We start from the raw sequence: 19746 nt of genomic DNA, 5'->3' as shown, positions 1-19746 counted from the left end.
TATTCAGCCGTGTAAAAATGTGGGCCAACCTGGTTTTTCTGGACCTGGGCATCCTGGGGAGATAAGCCCTTAAGCCCAGTCATCAACTCATCAGGGAAGTCATCAATTGACAGAGAGGAGTGGTTTCTCCAGCTTATGCGTGTTAGTGGGCAGGAAAAGAAAAGGTTGAGGAAAAGAAAAGGTTGGATGATGTAGGCTGATGCAGAATTGTTTTCTTCAAGCTGTTTTTGAAGAGACACAAAGAGGACTGTTTGGCTGCCGCTGAATCCAGTGCTGCGCTTCTGTAGCAAGCAATCAAGCGCCTCCTGAGATGTGAATGCTGGGAATCCCTCCAATGTAGACTCAAGTTGCATATATACGTAAATAAATAATTGTCCAAAAGGGAGCACAGACCCTGTGTGAAGCATGCCAAGATCCCTGGACTCGGAGATTGGGGTGGCCTGTTATTTTTCTCTGAACAATGGAATCTTACTGTTTCAGGAAGGGATTTTTGTGTTTTTTAAAAAATAAAGACAAACTGGAATACTTAGATACAACTGTGAAACAGGAGAATTCCATGTTGTGGATCATTATTAGGAAAGGGGATGAAAACTAAAATGTGAATATCATAATATTGTTATACGAATTTCTGTTGCAACAACCACTTGGAATACTGCATACAGTACTGGTTGCCTCACCTTACAGAATTGTAGAGTTGGGACCCCAAGAGTCATCTAGTCCAACCCCCTGCAGTATAGGACTCTCAGTATAAAGCATACTGCAGACCTGGGGGGTGGGGAGGGAATCAGAAATGGACAACCCAAATGAGCAAGGAATTGGAGCGACTTCTCTCTTTTTTTTTTAGATAATAGAGGGCTATACTTGGAAGAGACAGGCACGTGTATACGGCAGGAATAGAATGTGGTGATCACACCACTTCTCTTCCCCAAAGGGCTGTAAATAAAATAATATTTATTACTTTTCCAACAATTTAAACATTACAAACATTACAAAACAAAATAGACAATACAATACAATACAAAAACACCACACAACACTAACACATTAAACTAACACAACAAAATAAAAACAATTTAAAACACATCATACATTTTCATCATCCTATCCTTCATTCGCTTATTTCAACAACCTCCTCACACCTCCCTTTTTGTATTCCACTTCTGTTAATTGTTTCAGCAGGAACTGGAGCGACTTCTCTATGAGAAAAGGTTACAACACTGGGGGCTTTTTACTTCAGTGTAGATGGGAGGTTGCAAAACCCCTTGGTGGCATCTTTCCTGGAACAAATGTTTGTCCAGATCCCTTCCAGCGCTTCATTCTGCAATCACATCCACCCCAAGCGTGATAATCGGACCCCACAAATTTGTGGAGGATACTAGGCATGGGGCTATGTATTGCCCACAACAAGCCTCTAAACCAGCAAGCCTCTACAACACCCATCATCCCTAGCTAGCAGGACCAGTGGCCAGGGATTGATGGGAGATGTAGTCCAAAAACAGCTGGAGACCCAAGTTTGGGAAACACTGGTCTAAAACATTACAATTTCGGTGAGGAGCACTCATGTCACGCATGTGGGGTGATCTAACCTTAGTTAAATCAGATTGTCCTAATGCTTCCTTGGTTGCTAAGTAACTTATCCTCTGTTATTCCAGCTTGATGCCATAGAGTTTTCCACAGGACAAACAAAAGTTCTCTCACCTTGGCAACACTGGGCTACGACAAACAGGACCAGTCTAATATGTGAGGGCAGGAAGGAGAATGGAGGTGACATTTGGATCTCATATTAGGATGACCAAGGGGGCAGGGATGCCAACTTGAATAAAATATTGGGGGTGGGGAGCGAGGTAAGCCTATCCCTTTGATATACAACGGATAATGGAGCTCATGAGACAGAACAGACAATCATTGGGCTATTCCAATTTATTTGTTGCAGAGTCTCCATGTCTAAATCTGTGTGTGACAATACCATCTCCGCTCAATATTGTATTTAGAGATAGCAACACAGTCAAGATAAATAAATAAAACCTATAAATATAGGTTTGTTTGATGGTGTTGTTTGTTTAGTCGTTTAGTCGTGTCTGACTCTTTGTGACCCCATGGACCAGAGCATGCCAGGCACTCCTGTCTTCCACTGCCTCCCGCAGCTTGGTCAGACTCATGTTAGTAGCTTCGAGAACACTATCCAACCATCTCGTCCTCTGTCGTCCCCTTCTCCTTGTGCCCTCCATCTTTCCCAACATCAGGGTCTTTTCCAGAGAGTCTTCTCTTCTCATGAGGTGGCCAAAGTATTGGAGCCTCAGCTTCAGGATCTGTCCTTCCAGTGAGCACTCAGGGCTGATATCCTTAAGAATGGAGAGGTTTGATCTTCTTGCAGTCCATGGGATTCTCAAGAGTCTCCTCCAGCACCATAATTCAAAAGCATCAATTCTTCAGCGATCAGCCTTCTTTATGGTCCAGCTCTCACTTCCATACATCACTACTGGGAAAACCATAGCTTTAACTATACCAGGGGTCTGCAACCCGCGGCTCCGGAGCCGCATGTGGCTCTTTTACACCTTTGCCGCGGCTCCGGGGCAGATACTAGCGAGGAGAGGAGGCGCATTGTGCGCCCCAACACTCCCCACTGTGGCGGGCGCTGTACTGGCTGTGACGTCGCATGGGGGCGGTACGTGCGTTAGTCCTGCACCGTCCCGACGTCACCTTCCCGCCCGCCCGCTACATTGTAAGGGGCATGTACGCTGGTCACTGCATTGAAAGGGGGCATGTACGCTGGTCACTGTTTTGAAGGGGAGTGAAGAGCACACACACAAAAAAGGTAACTTGTTAATTTAATGTTTATTTCTATGAGGAGGAGTAATTCTGAGGGGTCAAACAAATAAATAATAAAAAAGTGACAAATAAGTTATTTTTATAATGACGAGTTTTGCGGCTCCCAGTTTTTTTTCTTCGGAAACAGGTCCAAGTGGCTCTTTTTGTCTTAAAGGTTGCAGACCCCTGAACTATACGGACCTTTGTTGGCAAGGTGATGTCTGCTTTTTAAGATGCTGTCTATGTTTGTCATTGCTTTTCTCCCAAGGAGCAGGCATCTTTTAATTTCATGACTGCTGTCACCATCTGCAGTGATCATGGAGCGCAAGAAAGTAAAATCTCTCACTGCATCCATTTCTTCCCCTTCTATTTGCCAGGAGGTGATGGGCCCAGTGGCCATGATCTTCGTTTTTTTGATGCTGAGCTTCAGACCATATTTTGCGTTCTCCTCTTTCACCCTCATTAAAAGGTTCTTTAATTCCTCCTCACTTTCTGCCATCAAGGTTGTGTCATCTGCATATCTGAGGTTGTTGATATTTCTTCCGGCAATCTTAATTCTGGCTTGGGATTCATCCAGCCCAGCCTTTCGCATGATGAATTCTGCATATAAGTTAAATAAGCAGGGAGACAATATGCAGCCTTGTCGTACTCCTTTCTGTTGGTTTCTGCTTCCTTCACTGAGCAGCGAAGTGCTTGTCACAAGACAATGTTTACATTCCACAGTCAAGTGCTGTTGGGTTTTCTCACGGGACAGGAGACTGGATGTGACGTACACTGGTTTCCTGTTTTTCACTGTTCTTTGCAGTTCAGTGTGATTCTCTCCGTGCTTTAGAGGAGAGAGGATGCCTTTCTCTGCTCCGGCAGAGGGAAAATGTTTTTTTGTAAATTACCAGCTTTGAAGTGTAAATAAAGTAATATAGAGCATGTTGGCACGTACTTTTCATCATTCCGCTGTGCACTGGACACTGCTTATCTCCAACATTTGGTTCCGGGCCCAGAAAAACGCAGTGTTTTGAGAATGGACTCCAGAAGTCGGGCTCCTGGCAAAGGAACAAAGGAGCAAAGAATTGGAGTGCCGGCAAAGGATCGGAATGCAGAGGGCCGGATCGGACGATATCTCTGCGCGTCAAGATGATTTGATGAGGTATGTGCTACAGCTCCGGGCAGCCTGCCAGCTTCTAATTAATGGCTTTATGGCTGGACTTTGAACTTTTATAGCCGGTTTTGCCGTGGCACAGGCAAAAGGCTAGAAGGATAAATTTTTCCTATGCTGGGGGAAATCGAAAGTAAAGCAGCTGCAGCAGTGTCGCAGCATGAATTTAAGACAGCAGAGAGAACTTTCACTTTTGAACTTGCCTTTGGAATGCGGTTTGAAGCAGCTGCAGATAAGCAAAGCAGTTAAGCAGAAAGGCACAGGCTCACAGGTAGAGGCTGGAAATCGAAAGTACTTTTGAATTTGCTTTTGGATTGAAGCAGCTGTACACAGACACAGCTTGTATGAAGCAGCCTGATTTAAAGCAGCAGAGATGACGCAGAAGGCTAATGCCAAAGTCATGATGGCTAGCTGCAGAAGGCTGGATGAGGCAAGTGGGGAATTTGATGCCAATCAGCCACATGCTCAGCTCAGAGTAGCCTGTGATACTGCCATGATTCAGAATGAAGCAGACCGCCAGGGTGATAGCTGCATGGGCAAGGGGGAGACTTCACAGACGTCATCCCATAGTGCAGTGGAACCACCAGATGGCGCCAAAGCTTTGAAGGCAGTGAAATGCTACACGTGTGGACGTCTAGGCCATATGAAGAGGGAATGCAGATATCCCAGGGCCAAGACAGAGCAGCGCAGCGAAAGCTCATCGCGTGGAAAAGGCCGAGGCAAAGGCAAAGGTCCGGTGTCCAGGACAACGCAGCACAAGGCAATGGTCTCACGCTTCACTCCAAAGGTTGCAGAGGTCCAGAAGACGTCTAGATCTTTCTTCGTTGTTGATTCAGCGGCGACCCATCACATGTGCAACGATAAGCGACTGTTCGTGTCTTTTACACCGCAGGAAGGTGCGATTCACCAGGCGGATGACCACACAATTCCCAGTAAAGGCTACGGAACTGTTGTTCTTCACAGTTTGGACTTATCGATACAGGATGTGCTTTATGTGCCAGATGCCAAGCATAATCTGCTCAGCGTTGGACAGCTGAATGAGCGGAAAATTGACGTTTCCTTTAAGAACAAAAGGTGCATCATCACAAAGAAAAATGATTATGTATTGCATGCTGAATATGTTGATCGTTTGTATGTTTTGTATTTTGATGATGTTGTGCAGGATGACACTTGTTGCATTGCAGGTTCTAACAAAAGTTTGCATGCAGAATGTATTCACGATTTTCATCGAAAATTTGGTCATTTGCATTTTGAGGCAGTATCTAAAATGCCTGCCTTGGTTGAAGGTATGACTATTAAACCCTGCAGGTACCACATGAAGTGCAAGGCATGCGCAGCAAACAAGGTAAAAATGGCTGCGAAAGGTAAGGTGTCTAGTAGGCAAGCTACAGAACCATACCAGGTTGTTCATGCTGATTTGGTTGGACCACTAGCGCCCTCTTTGGGTGGAAACAGGTACTTCATGGTTCTCATTGATGCATTTTCCAGGTATATTTATGTGTACAATCTCAAGCAGAAATCAGAGGCTTTTCCAAGGTTCAAGGAATTCTGTGCTTGGTTGGGAAATATGCATGGTAAGAAGGTAAAGACTCTTTTCAGTGATCGCGGGGGAGAATTCACTTCTCAGCAGTTTGAAGCTTTTCTGACTGAGAAAGGAATTCAACACGATTTGTCTAGTCCTCGCTCGCCATGGCAGAATGGACTTGCGGAACGAGCAAATCAGACATTGCTTCAAGGGTTAAAAACCTTGCTGCATGATGCCAATCTTCCAGAGAGTTATTGGGCCGAAGCTCTCTCATGTTTCACTTACAGTTATAATCGCAGGTTATCTTCAGCGATTGGTTGTACCCCCTATGAGAAGATGTTTGGCAAGAAGCCATACATCAAACACATGAAAATTTTTGGTTCTGACATGTGGGTTCACTCACCACAAAACTCCAAGTTAGACAAGCGTGGATTGCATGGTATCTTTCTAGGTTATCAGAAAGGGTCTTACAGAATAATGATGACTGACTCTAAGACAATTAAGCTCACAAGAAGTGTTGAGTACAATGCCAAGTGGGGGGAGAATGTGGGAATTTTCCAATGTTATCCTGATGACAGTGATGAAACTGAGGATAGTCAAAAGCAACCGCAACAACCCACACCCACTGATGAAGGTTCTGATTCTGAGTCTGAAACTGAATCGGGTGATTCAGAGGATTTCAAGAGTGCGAAAGCCTCTATGCGACCCTCTGAAAGCTCTGATCAAGAATTGGAGGAACCATTGTTCACAATAGGTCACTTTTCTCCTAAGAAGGAAGAGGAGAGTGTTGAAGACTTAAGACTAATTCGTAGGTCACAGAGAGCAACAAAAGGCAGACCTCCAAAGAGATTTGCTGATGAGTTTGCTAAGATAGCAGTAACAGCTGTTAAAAGCACCAAGAAGGTGTTTGAACCTTCAAGTTTCCAAGAAATCCAGGATTTGGATTCAAAGGAAGCTGAGCCATGGTTAAATGCCATGAAGGCTGAGCTTGATTCCTTGGAAAGGAACAAAACATGGGACCTTGTTCCAGTAGTTCCAGGAATGAAACTGCTTGGAAGCAAATGGGTCTTCAAAGCGAAGACAGATCAAAATGGCAAGATAGTCAGACACAAAGCCAGATTGGTAGCCAGAGGTTTTGCACAGGTACCAGGTGAAGACTATCACGAGACCTACTCACCCACCGTGAGGTATGAGAGCATTAGGCTTATGCTCAAGCTAGCTGCAGAAGAGAATCTACACATTAGTCACCATGATGTGAATACAGCTTTTCTGTACGGATCTCTAGATGAATCACTTTATATGCTTCCACCTGATGGCGTACAGGTAAAACAGGGATTTGTTTGTGCTCTGAAGAAGTCCCTTTATGGTCTCAAACAAAGTGCACGGTGTTGGCACACAAAACTCACTGAAGTATTGTTTTCTCTAGGTTTTAAGCAAGGGAAAGCTGATCCATGTGTATTTGTCAAAGAGGAGGGGCAAAAGAAACTGTATTGTTTGTTTTATGTTGATGATCTTTTATTCTTTTGGAAGGATGTCACAATGTACAATAACGCCCTAGCTCAACTGAAAGAGCACTTTGACATGAAAGATCTTGGTGAGGTAAACAACTACCTATCTCTGGAAATAGAGAGAGATCAAGATGGTAACATTCTAGTACACCAGTCACGGAAAATTGCTGATGTGTTAAGCAAACTAAACCTGATGGATGCTAACCCTGTAGACACACCGATGACAACAGGTTATCAGGTAGATGACACTGGAGAAGCTTTTTCTGATACTACACTGTACAGAAGTGTGCTAGGCAAGCTAAACTTCATTGCCAGATGTTCAAGACCAGACATTGCTGTTAGCTGTAATTTGCTAAGCAGACAAGTCAACAATCCTACTATTAAGGATTGGAAAGCTCTGAAACGCATAGCGCGGTATTTGAAAGGCACTATGCATTACAGACTGAGATTTAACAATCAGAAGTCTGGTGGTCTTGAGATATTTGCAGATGCAAGTTTTGGAAGTGACACTACAGACAGGAAAAGTACGTCTGGAGTTTGCTATAAGTACAATCAGGGTCTATTTGATTGGTCATGCAAGAAGCAAACAACAGTTAGCTTAAGTACTTGTGAAGCTGAACTGAATGCACTGTCTTATTCACTTAAGGATTGTGAATGGTTGTTACAATTGTGCAAAGACATAAAAATTCCTGTCAAATGTCCAATCCAGGTTTACCAGGACAACAAAGCATGTTTGGCTTTGCTGAATTCTGAAGGTTGTAAGCAAAGCACGAAGCACTTGCAATTAAAGTTGCAACATGCTAGGGAACGTATTCAGAAGGGACTCGTAACTGTGTCCTATATGCCAGGTAATGAAATTCCTGCTGATGTATTGTCCAAGATTGTATCAAGGGATCAACACTGTACCTATGTGCAGAAGTTGGGTTTGTGCTGATATTGTACGAACACGCTGCCCAGTGATGTTCACAGAAAGGGGGAGGATGTTGGTTTCTGCTTCCTTCACTGAGCAGCGAAGTGCTTGTCACAAGACAATGTTTACATTCCACAGTCAAGTGCTGTTGGGTTTTCTCACGGGACAGGAGACTGGATGTGACGTACACTGGTTTCCTGTTTTTCACTGTTCTTTGCAGTTCAGTGTGATTCTCTCCGTGCTTTAGAGGAGAGAGGATGCCTTTCTCTGCTCCGGCAGAGGGAAAATGTTTTTTTGTAAATTACCAGCTTTGAAGTGTAAATAAAGTAATATAGAGCATGTTGGCACGTACTTTTCATCATTCCGCTGTGCACTGGACACTGCTTATCTCCAACACTTTCCCAAATTTTAACCAATCAGTTGTTCCATATCCAGTTCTAACTGTAGCTTCTTGTCCCACATAGAGATTTCTCAGGAGACAGATGAGGTGATCAGGCACTCCCATTTAAGAACTTGCCATAGTTTGCTGTGGGTGACACAGTCAAAGGCTTTTGCATAGTCAATGAAGCAGAAGTAGATGTCTTTCTGGAACTCTCTAGCTTTCTCCATAATCCAGCGCATGTTTGCAATTTGGTCTCTGGTTCCTCTGCCCCTTTGAAATCCAGCTTGCACTTCTGGGAGTTCTCGGTCCACATACTGCTTAAACCTGCCTTGTAGAATTTTAAGCATAACCTTGCTAGCGTGTGAAATGAGTCCAATTGTACGATAGTTGGAGCATTCTTTGGCACTGCCCTTCTTTGGAATTGGGATGTAGACTGATCTTCTCCAATCCTTTGGCCACTGCTGAGTTTTCCAAATTTGCTGGCATATTGAGTGTAGCACCTTAACAGCATCATCTTTGAAAATTTTGCACCACCTCAGCTCATAGCTGTCAACTTACAGATTTGAAAATAAGGGACCAGCAGCCTTGAAAATAAGGGACCAGCAGCCAAGATAAGGGACCTGCAGCCTCACCTGATCTAGGCACTCCAGTCTTCCTGTCCTCCTGCAGTCTGGTCAAACTCATGCTGGGTAGCTTCAAGAACACTGTCCAACCAACTTTGTAACCAGAGGTTCAACTGAACAGAATCTGAATCACATGCACCACAAGGCCTATGCAGCCTCAACTTAAGATGGCTCCCCGGCCTGGTTTTGCACTGCAAAGTTTGCAGCAGCACGTGCAACAAAATGGCGTCCAGCATTCAAAAAACCCCTCAGCTTGCATTAACTAGCCACACACAAGGCATGCAAGCTCCACCCCCAGTCATTCTTAGACTTCTTATTGGGTGAGCAACACAGCCAAGCAACACAGCTGGAGCCTGCCTCCTCCCTGGCCAGCAGGGAGAGAGGGAGAGGAGCTGCTTCCTTTGAAATTTAAGGGACATCATTTAAGGGACATTTAAGGGACATCCATCAATAAGGGACAGCAGCGGGACATGGCGCTGGAATGAACTGAAAGCTTCTGCTTTTCTTTAAGAATAAATCAAGCTTCCCTTTACAGTGGTACCTTGGTTCTCAAACTTAATCCGTTCCGGAAGTCTGTTCCAAAATCAAAGTGTTCCAAAACCAAGGCATGCTTTCCCATAGAAAGTAATGCAAAATGGATTAATCCGTTCCAGACTTTTAAAAACAACCCCTAAAACAGCAATTTAACATGAATTTTACTGTCTAACAGGACCATGAATCCATAAAATGAAAGCAATAAACAATGTACTCTACTATACAATAAATAAAACAGTATTGTAGATGATAATTTTTTTAAAAAAATATTCTTACCTGCACTGATGATAGTCACTGTATGAATGGGTGGCTTTTATCCATTTCCGCAATCACACAATCAATCAATCAATCAATAGCTGAACTGGGATCCACACAGTCACCAAAAAAAATTAACTGAAAGAGCCTCAAAACAAAAAACCCAAAATAAATAGCAAAAACAAAAGCACCAAATATAACTCCAAATATCACCTCAGAACACTGCAATCAGAAACGGAAGGCTTGAATTACAATGGGAGGACACAAATTAGCAGCGCAACAAGAAACACGGACTCAAAACGGAGGACGTTCAGCTTCCAAAAAAAAAGTTCAAAAACTGGAACACCTACTTCCGATTTTGCAGCATTTGAGTTCCAAGTTGTTCATGAACTAAGTTGTTCAAAAACTGAGGTACCACTGTACATCGAAACTTCAGAAATTGTGGTCATTCTGACTCGTTATTTAAAAACAAAAACCTAGGAACAAGCCATGGTTTACCATCCCAGTGTGCTGTCTAACTGCAACAATCAGGTTTCCTGAGTGTGGGTTGCTGGGTTTCACATCTTTTTCCATTGTTGTCTGCACAGATGTTTTCCTCCATGCCTGCCAAGACAATTGCCACCATATAGTGGCTTCTGGGCTCCACCTTCTGGCCAAAAGACTTGCTGCTCATATAAATGAATATGCAGCTAATCTTCCGCCTCCTACACTTGGAACTACTTTTCTCAGCTCTCTCCCTTCAAATCCCTGCTCAACATTATGATTTCTTTGTGGACTCTCTTATCTGCATTGCAACAGTAGCAAAGCTGTAAGTCAGAGATGGAAAACATGTCCATGCCCTCCAATATGTTGTTGGGCTGGAGCTTTCATAATCTCCAGCCAGCAGGGCCAATGGTCAGGGATGATGGAACAGTCCAGCACCTGTAGATCACAAGTTCCCCATCTGTGCTTTAAATACATGCAATGCAACCTCACCTTCCCACATTTTCTATCTTGCAATAAAGGAATGTAGGACTTCGATCTTAGAACAGTGCCTTGTTTTATTTGGCCATACTTGGCCACGTTCGTTGGTGCAGAGGGGGCAAAGGCTAAAAAATGTAGGCATCCAAGACAAACTGAAGTGAGTTGATGGAGGGCATTTTCCTAAAGGGGGAAAGAGGCGAGAAGAACTGTCCAGCTTCTAATGCCATAGCAACACCTAGTGCCAAAATCAGGCATTTTGAGTACCTTGACACTTTTGCCTTTTCTTTTACTGGAAAAAGGGAAGGGGTAATGCTGACTAGAGCTGGTGCAAATGCAAGCTAAGAGATTTAGTTAAAGTTAAACCAAAAAAAGCTGCTTTTTGGCAGTATGCCCTTCAAAATGGCTGAAAATATAGTAAATATAGTTTCGATTTTAAAAAATGCATTGCACACATCTCAACAGCAATATTCCAACGTGTTTATAAAGAAACAGGTGCAACAGAAAATCTAAAACTTCAGTAATAATAATAATTTATTATTTATACCCCGCCCAACCAGCTGGGTTTCCCCAGCCACTCTGGGCAGCTTCCAACTGAATATTAAAGACAGTACAGCATCAGACATTAAAAACTTCCCTAAAGAGGGCTACCTTCAGTTGTCTTTTAAAAGTAAAATAGTTGTTTATTGCTTTGACATCTGCTGGGAGGGCGTTCCACAGGGCAGGCGCCACTACCGAGAAGGCCCTCTGCCTGGTTCCCTGTAACCTTACTTCTCGCAATGAGGGAACCGCCAGAAGGCCCTCGGCGCTGGATCTCAGTGTCCGGGCTGAACGATGGGGGTGGAGATGCTCCTTCAGGTATACAGGACCGAGGCCGTTTAGGGCTTTAAAGGTCAGCACCGACACTTTGAATTGTGCTCGGAAACGTACTGGGAGTGGAGAACCTGTGGACCTCCAGGTGTTGAATAATTGCATGTGTGACTGTTGACTCTGCAACCTCCTCCCCCAAATCTAAAGCAATGGCTTACATCAGAGAAACCTCTTCTTAGGATCAACAAAATTCACAAATAGGGTGGTCTGTGGCGATAACGGCTAGGGTGGAAAATAGGTGGGAGCACGTTTACTTCTCTTCCATGACTGCCAATGTTTCTTTTCCTCAAGGAGCTTTCGAGTCTGTCACAATGTGTGAGAAGCTTCGTGCAACATCTTCAGCGGCAAATAATGATGCTAAACAGGGAATCCAGAAAATGTTTCCATCTTCCTCTGTTTAGGTTGCTGAGTTGCAGCAGTTCAAACAAAAGTGCAGTGACAGATATGCTCATGGATGTCCACATGGGTATTTCAGGGAGAAGCTATGCCACAGCCATCTTTGGGACGTTGCAGGAACAAGTGAGGCAGGCACCTTCTCTGGGATAGAGACAACACAAGGCATTTGCCTGGCAATCCTGGCTGATGGTTCCTATCAGGTCTAGAAAAGGAACGTATGTTGCGCTGTGGTCTAAACCACTGAGCCTCTTGGGCTTGCCAGTCAGAAGGTTGGCAGATTGAATGCACAGGAAGGGGTGAGCTCCCATTCCTCTGTTCTACTGAAGAGGCTCCTCATGAGGCCGGAGGAACATTGCCCGGTTGTGAGGCATGAAGGCTGCTCCCCACAAGGCCCTTTCCACCTGCCCTAGGGGGTGAGGCCCACACTCACCAGCCCTACTGAAGAGGTGAATTATTATTATTATTAATTAATTTATTATTATTATATCTACCCTGCCTATCTGGTTGGGTTTCCCCAGCCACTCTGAGTGGCTTCCAACAGAAGGTTAAAAATACATTAAAACATCAGTCATTAAAAAGTTCCCTAAAGAGGGCTGCCTTCATGAGGCCGGAGGAATATCGCCCGGCTGTGAGGCATGAAGACCGCTCCCTGCAAGGTCCTTTCCACCTGGCCTAGCGGGCAGGGCGCATACTCACCAGCCCTACTAAAGAGGCTAATAATAATAATAATAGCAATTATTATTATTATTATTATTATTATTATTATTATTATTATTATTTCTACACCGCCCATCTGGCTGGGTTTCCCCAGCCACTCTAAGCGGCTTCCAACAGAAGGTTAAAAATACAGTGGTACCTCGGGTTACATACGCTTCAGGTTACAGACTCCGCTAACCCAGAAATATTACCTCGGGATAAGAACTTTGCTTCAGGATGAGAACAGAAATTGTGCTCCAGCGGCGCGGCAGCAGCAGGAGGCCCCATTGGCTAAAGTGGTGCTTCAGGTTAAGAACAGTTTCAGGTTAAGTACAAACCTCCAGAACGAATTAAGTACTTAACCTGAGGTCCCACTGTATATTAAAACATCCGTCATTAAAGAGTTCCCTAAAGAGGGCTGCCTTCATGTGGCCGGAGGAAAATTGCCCAACTGTGAGGCATGAAGGCCGCTCCCTGCAAGGCCCTTTCCACCTGGTCTAGGGGGTGAGGCCCACACTCACCAGCCCCACTGAAGAGCCCCACTGAAGAGGAACATCGCCCAGCTGTTGTTTTATTGATTTAATATGCTGTAAACCACTTTGAGATTTTTATTAAAAATATAAAGCGGTATAGAAATTAAATAAATCAATAAGGTTATCCACTATTATTTATTCTTTCCATTGAACCCTTAACAGCACCAATAAAACACAATGTAAACTTTTGGAGTGTTGATATAAAAGGTTAAAGTCCAGATGATCACTTTGTTCTCACATGAAATTGTGCTTTTATTGTCTAACCCAGAGGAAATGATGCCTGAAGTTTGGGGAGAATTAGACTAATGAAGCAAAATCTGATTGGCAACTTAGCTCGCTTCAACGTTTCCCTTTGATAACTAAAATATTTGGGAACATGTAACTGTAAGGAAAATAAATTTTGCTCTCTTGCTCTGGCAGGGCAAACAGAAAATGAAAAGTAGGGGGAATCTAAATCTCTCATGCCTTGGATGCATCACCACAGCGAAGATGTCAATTCTTGCAAGGTTTCTTCCTTTTTATTCCAAGTTTTACCAATTGTGATTGCTCCTCAGTGACAGGGTACAATTCAGAAGTACCCTCAAGCTGTAGACCTGCTCCTTCCAGCAGTTTATAACAACCCCCGAGTTCCTTGTGCATAATAGGCTGCATGGAGGAACCGTCAGTGAAAGGCTGGTGAAACTAATCCCAGGGGCACAGTAGAAGACAGGACTGCCGCTTTTCGGGCCCAAAATATATGTTAGAGTTCTACTTGACACCCACGCTGCCATGGCATGCTGTAAATGCAGTTCACAGCTGTTTCTGATAAGCTTTCTCAGAATTTTCCTCCCAAAAGGTTCATTTGGGTTCTTATTAACAAAAATCAGCAACGTGTGTTACTGGTTTTTTGGGCAACACCACAGTCCTTAAGCGGGTTCCCTATTGGTAGGAGAAAATAACACAGGCCAACCAGAGTATATTTGGGCAGAAGCCGAAAGAAGTTTCAGTAAGTGAAAGTTTCAGGAAGAAGTTTCAGTAAGTTGTTGGAGACTGACAATTTCATTATATCCATGACCTGGAACATATTCCCACCCGGAGTCTATTCTGGGGTGGCCTCAGGGTACACGAGAAACCTGGCAAGTGGCTTTTTTATATATTAAGAGCTAATAAAACACTTCTCAGATTGTATCATCGTAACCACAACATTATTTTAGTTACTACTTTTCTCTCACTTAGCGGCCCGCATAGCAACTTACACTAAAGAAACAAAAACAATACTAAAAAAAAAAGATACAGATATATAAATAAATCAGTTTAATAAAATCATAATAAAACAAAAGACATAGTTTATATGAATTAAATAGGGAACAACGGGGTTTTTCTTACATAGGCATTTAAGTCTCCGGCCAGAATTATAAGACAAGTGAAAAAGGCGTCTTATAGTGTGAAAAATACGGTGCTTTTTCTGAATGCTCTTCCCTGGTTGAGGATTCACCTTTTCAACCTTATCTCATCCTTCAAAGAGAACAGGGAATGGCTGCGTTAACATCTTTATGGTGATTCATGTATAAATAATGCTGCGTTGTGTGTTGGGAGAAGCTCTTTGAAAACAGAGTGTGCATATATATTTATATATATGAAAAAGCAACAGAAGATGACAAATACGTCTTTTGCACAACTGGCAACAACCCAAAGAGGCAGGTCCTTGCAAGTCTGGTTCTGGTCCTGAAAGCCAGGCCAAATCTGCAGCAGCTCCTCTGGCCCGTAGTGATGCACCACCACCACCTTGGAGAACTGGCACTTCTCATACTTGACTTTGTACACATTGAAGAGACCCCAGGGGCTGTTTGTCACACTGATGCCCAGCTCATGCAGGCAGATTCCCATGAAGGCATCTTCCATGTTAATGACCCTGATGGTCTTTGCTACCTGGTAGATCTTCTTGGCCAGATCCCCAGAGAACACATACCCTGGGCCTGCACAGTAGGGCGGGTAGGTCTCATTTGGGTACACCGCCCGTGGCACATACCACTTGTTGGCCTTTTCACGCACTGGCTTTGTTTTCCAGTAGATGCGACCTGTCATGTAGTTCTTCTTGGGTGGCAGGTGAGGCTGCAGCAGGTGGGACACCATGAAGTTCACATTGAGAAAGATGTCACTGTCTGCCTTTACCACGTAGGTGGCATTGGGGCAGAACTTGCTTATCCATTCCATGCCCATCAGAGTCTTCAGGGTAAGGTTGTTGTAGGTATCCAGGAAGTCCTGCTGAATAATGTCTCTGTGGGTGGAACTCTCCTCTTCCAAAAGAGCCTGGAGCAGGTATCCAAATTTTGGGTGGACACCCGTCAGAAAAAGACGAAGAATGGAAACCCCAGGCACTGAGCTCTCGTTGCCCCACGTCTGCCGGATGGCCTGCCTTGTGGCAAAATCCTGGGGCTCAGTTATCACCAGCAGGATCAAGAAAGGGCTCCTCTCCAGGCATTTCTTTGGCTCGTTGAGAAGGAAATTATAATCAGTGGAATAGACAACCTCCAAGGGATGCCGCTTGGCCACTGGTGGTGGTGGGGTCTCCTTTGTCCTGTCCAGTGCAGATTCCCATTTGATCTTTGCAACAAGTAGGAAAAGGAAAATAGAGCAGAAGAGGACCATGGTGGGCAAATGCTGCAGCTTGGTCATGAGAATCTTCCTGGCACCTTCCATACTTTTGGTGGGCAGGAGGAGGGCACTTGCAGACTGTATGTGAGCTGGGAGAGATCCTGGCCACCTCTGTCATGTTTCCAATGACAACCTGCAAAAGAGAAGTCCAGTGAGAGGGAGGAGATTTCTGCTCTCTATCTATCTATCATCTATCTATCGTATCTATCTATCTATCTATCTATCTATCTATCTATCTATCTATATCTATATCTATCTATCTATCTATCTATATCTATCTATATCATCTATCTCTATCTCACTGTGTGTGTGTGTGCACGCACTCAAGGGGAGCTTTGGGGATCAGGCTGGGCGCACATAAAATCAGTCTGCCGACACGCTTCTTGCCCTTGCTATCTGTTTCTGGAAGGAAAATATAGACTCTCAGGGATTGGCATTATTCACTCAACCCATCTATTTACAGATCCATTGGAATCCAAATAAAGTGTTATATGTGTTTGTGGGTGCCAGACTCCTGAACTCCTGGATCCAATAAGTGTTAAAATATAAGCCCGACCAGCTTCCTGATGAGGTAATCACCTGGGTGATGAGCCATTAAAGGAAAAGAAAGGGAAGGGGCTCTGTCTGAGACAGCAAATGGGTGGGGCCCCTCCCCAGCCTCCCCCAGCTAGAAAGACAAAGTTAAAGTTTGAGGGGACTGTGGTGTGAACTAGAGGAAAAGCTGCAGGCTGGAAAGGCACAGAGGCAGAGCATGCTGTTTGATTTCTGCTGGGATCCACCGCTGGGGCTACGGGAGAAACAATAACTTATTGGGGTGATTATGCTCCGGCCCTCTCCATCATAGGCTCAGGTTGTATATATGTATGTGTCAATTAACCAAATAAAGACCACACAGTCTCCACTGTGCCTCACTTCGAAAAGGAAACACAAACTCTGGGTAAAGTGCCCAGCTGGGTGTGTGCCAGGGTGCCTGGTAAGCTGAAAAGCTTGCACTGATGGAACAATTGCCATAATGCTATATGGAATTCCTCCAAATTAGGTCATAAAATTTGGACAGCACTGAAAAACAAGAAGCATAAGCAAAAATTCAGCAGGTGCAGGAGGCAAATTGAGCAATAAAGGTAAAGGTACCCCTGCCCGTGCGGGCCAGTCGTGTCCGACTCTAGGGTTGTGCGCCCATCTCACTTAAGAGGCCAGGGGCCAGCGCTGTCTGGAGACACTTCCGGGTCATGTGGCCAGCGTGATGAAGCTGCTCTGGCGAGCCAGCACCAGCGCAGCACACGGAAACGCCGTTTACCTTCCCGCTATAAAGCGGTACCTATTTATCTACTTGCACTTAAGAGTGCTTTTGAACTGCTAGGTGGGCAGGAGCTGGGACCGAACGACAGGAGCTCACCCCGCCGTGGGGATTCGAACCGCCGACCATACGATCGGCAAGTCCTAGGCGCTGAGGTTTTACCCACAGCAATACAGGTAGTCTAAATCTCAACATGCAATACAGGTAGTCTAAATCTCAACATGTTTAGAGCGCTACATTATTCATCTGAAACAGGAATAGCTTACATGTTGTACATGTGATGCTAAAATGGCAGATGTTGGGTGGAATTATTTAATTACTGATAAATTATCTGTCTCCTGAGAAATCTCTATGTGGGAGAAGAAGCTACAGGTAGAACCGTAGTTTGAAGTGAAGAAGTACTTTCCTTTATCTATCCTAAATCTGCCAACCTTCAGCTTCATTGAACGTCCACAAGTTCAAATGTTATTAAAGGTAAAGGTAAAGGTACCCCTGCCCGTACGGGCCAGTCTTGACAGACTCTGGGGTTGTGCGCCCATCTCACTCAAGAGGCCAGGGGCCAGCGCTGTCCAGAGACACTTCCGGGTCACGTGGCCAGCGTGACATCGCTGCTCTGGCCAGAGCCAGAGCCAGAGCCGCACACGGAAACGCCGTTTACCTTCCCGCTGGTAAGCGGTCCCTATTTATCTGCTTGCACCCGAGGGTGCTTTCGAACTGCTAGGTTGGCAGGCGCTGGGACCGAATGACGGGAGCGCACCCCGCCGCAGGGATTCGAACCGCCGACCTTTCGATCGGCAAGCCCTAGGCACTGAGGCTTTTACCCACAGCGCCACCTGCGTCCCTTTATTTATTTTTCCAAAAACAAAGGAAACATCAAAACAACACAAAACAGCAAAAACAGTACACCACATAAAAAAGTAAAAAGAAAAGAAAAAATTAAAAACGAAAACTCCAGTTTTCAGACTCATGTTTACAAAACCTTCTTTCTTGACCTCCTCACGCCTCCCTTTTTTGTATTCCTCTTTGTCCAATCAGATACAGCAAATCCTTACCCTTCTTCAAAACTCATTTCTGGTTATTGTAATCACTTCTATTATGTCTCCAATCTTTCCTCCTTATAATTAAACACCTTTAGCATATTGTTTACTTTGACATAATATAACCTTATTTTTCCACCCTTTTTCTATTACATTTTTTACATATTTTTTAACACTGTACCACTGATGCCATATTATTTCATATCCAACATCATTTTAGCATTCGTACACTTTACAGTGTTTCTGCAGATAGTTCTTAAACTTCTTCCAGTCCTCTTTCACCGCTTCTTCTCCCAGGTCTCGGATTCTGCCAGTCATTTCTGCCAATACCATGCAGTCTATTACTTGCATCTGCCATTCTTCCAAGGTGGGCAAATCTTGTGTCTTCCAGTACTTTGCAATGAGTATTCTTGCTGCTGTTGTCGCATACATAAAAACGTTCTATCTTTCTTTAACACCAATTGGCTGACTATGCCCAAGAGAAAGGCCTCTGACTTCTTAGGGAAGGTATATTTAAATACCTTTTTCAGTTCATTATATATCATCTCCCAGAAAGCCTTAATCTTCGGGCACGTCCACCAAAGGTGAAAGAATGTACCCTCAGTTTCTTTACATTTCCAACATTTATTATCAGGCAGGTGATAAATTTTAGCTAGCTTGACTGGGGTCATGTACCACCTATAAATCATTTTCATAATATTCTCTCTTAAGGCATTACATGCCGTAAACTTCATACCGGTGGTCCACAACTTTTCCCAGTCAGCAAACAAAATGTTATGACCTATGTCCTGTGCCCATTTAATCATAGCTGATTTAACTGTTTCATCCTGAGTATTCCATTTCAACAGCAAGTTATACATTCTTGAAAGAATCTTAGTTTTAGGTTCTAACAATTCTGTTTCCAATTTCGATTTTTCCACCTGGAAGCCCAATTTTTTGTCCGCATTATAGGCCTCTCTTATTTGATAGTAATGAAGCCAATCTCGCACTTTATCTTTTAATTTCTCAAAACTCTGCAGTTTCAATTTATCTCCTTCTTGTTCTAGTATCTCCCAATATTTCGGCCATTTGGCCTCCATATTGAGTCTTTTCAGGGCCTTTGCCTCCATGGGTGACAGCCACCTTGGGGTCTTGCTTTCCAGTAAATCTTTATACCTTGTCCAGACATTAAATAATGCTTTCCTGACAATATGATGCTTAAAAACTTTGTGTGCTTTAACCTTGTCGTACCACAAATATGCATGCCATCCAAACGCATTGTTAAAACCTTCTAAGTCCAAAATGTCAGTGTTCTCAAGAAGCAGCCAATCTTTCAACCAGCAGAAACCCGCTGATTCATAATAAAGTTTAAAGTCTGGCAGGGCAAACCCCCCTCTTTCTTTCACATCAGTTAATATTTTAAATTTTATTCTGGGCTTTTTGCCCTGCCAGACAAATTTAGAAATATCTCTCTGCCACTTCTTGAAACAATCCATCTTGTCCACAATCTGCAAAGTTTGAAACAAAAATAACATTTTTGGCAGTACATTCATCTTCATAGCTGCAATTCGACCCAACAAGGAAAGCTTCAATTTTGACCAGATTTCTAAATCTTTTTTAACTTCTGACCAAAATTTTTCATAATT

The 19746-nt window shown here is 43.9% G+C and overlaps 2 pseudogenes across 3 annotated transcripts in view; one reads left to right on the top strand and one right to left on the bottom strand.

The window, feature by feature from the left end:
* The window catches only part of LOC310834958 (beta-1,3-galactosyltransferase 2 pseudogene), a 40964-nt pseudogene that overhangs the window by 8559 nt on the left and 12659 nt on the right, over window positions 1–19746 (top strand). The window contains exon 1 of one of the 2 annotated variants that reach the window (XR_014568629.1): window positions 13231–13659. The exons of the other annotated variant lie outside the window; for it this stretch is intronic. The product of XR_014568629.1 is annotated as a beta-1,3-galactosyltransferase 2 pseudogene (transcript). Of the gene's footprint in view, window positions 1–13230; window positions 13660–19746 lie in introns of those variants that run through there. 2 annotated transcript variants of the gene reach the window in all.
* LOC310834492 (beta-1,3-galactosyltransferase 1 pseudogene) lies at window positions 14573–15908 on the bottom strand (annotated as a pseudogene). The gene has a single exon. The product of its transcript is annotated as a beta-1,3-galactosyltransferase 1 pseudogene (transcript).

The sequence above is a fragment of the Podarcis gaigeae genome (assembly GCF_964106915.1).
Source record: "Podarcis gaigeae genome assembly, chromosome: 17".
Classification (NCBI taxonomy): Eukaryota; Metazoa; Chordata; class Lepidosauria; order Squamata; family Lacertidae; genus Podarcis; species Podarcis gaigeae.
Note: the sequence above shows the minus strand (reverse complement) of the source record. Positions and strands in the feature narration are given on the sequence as shown.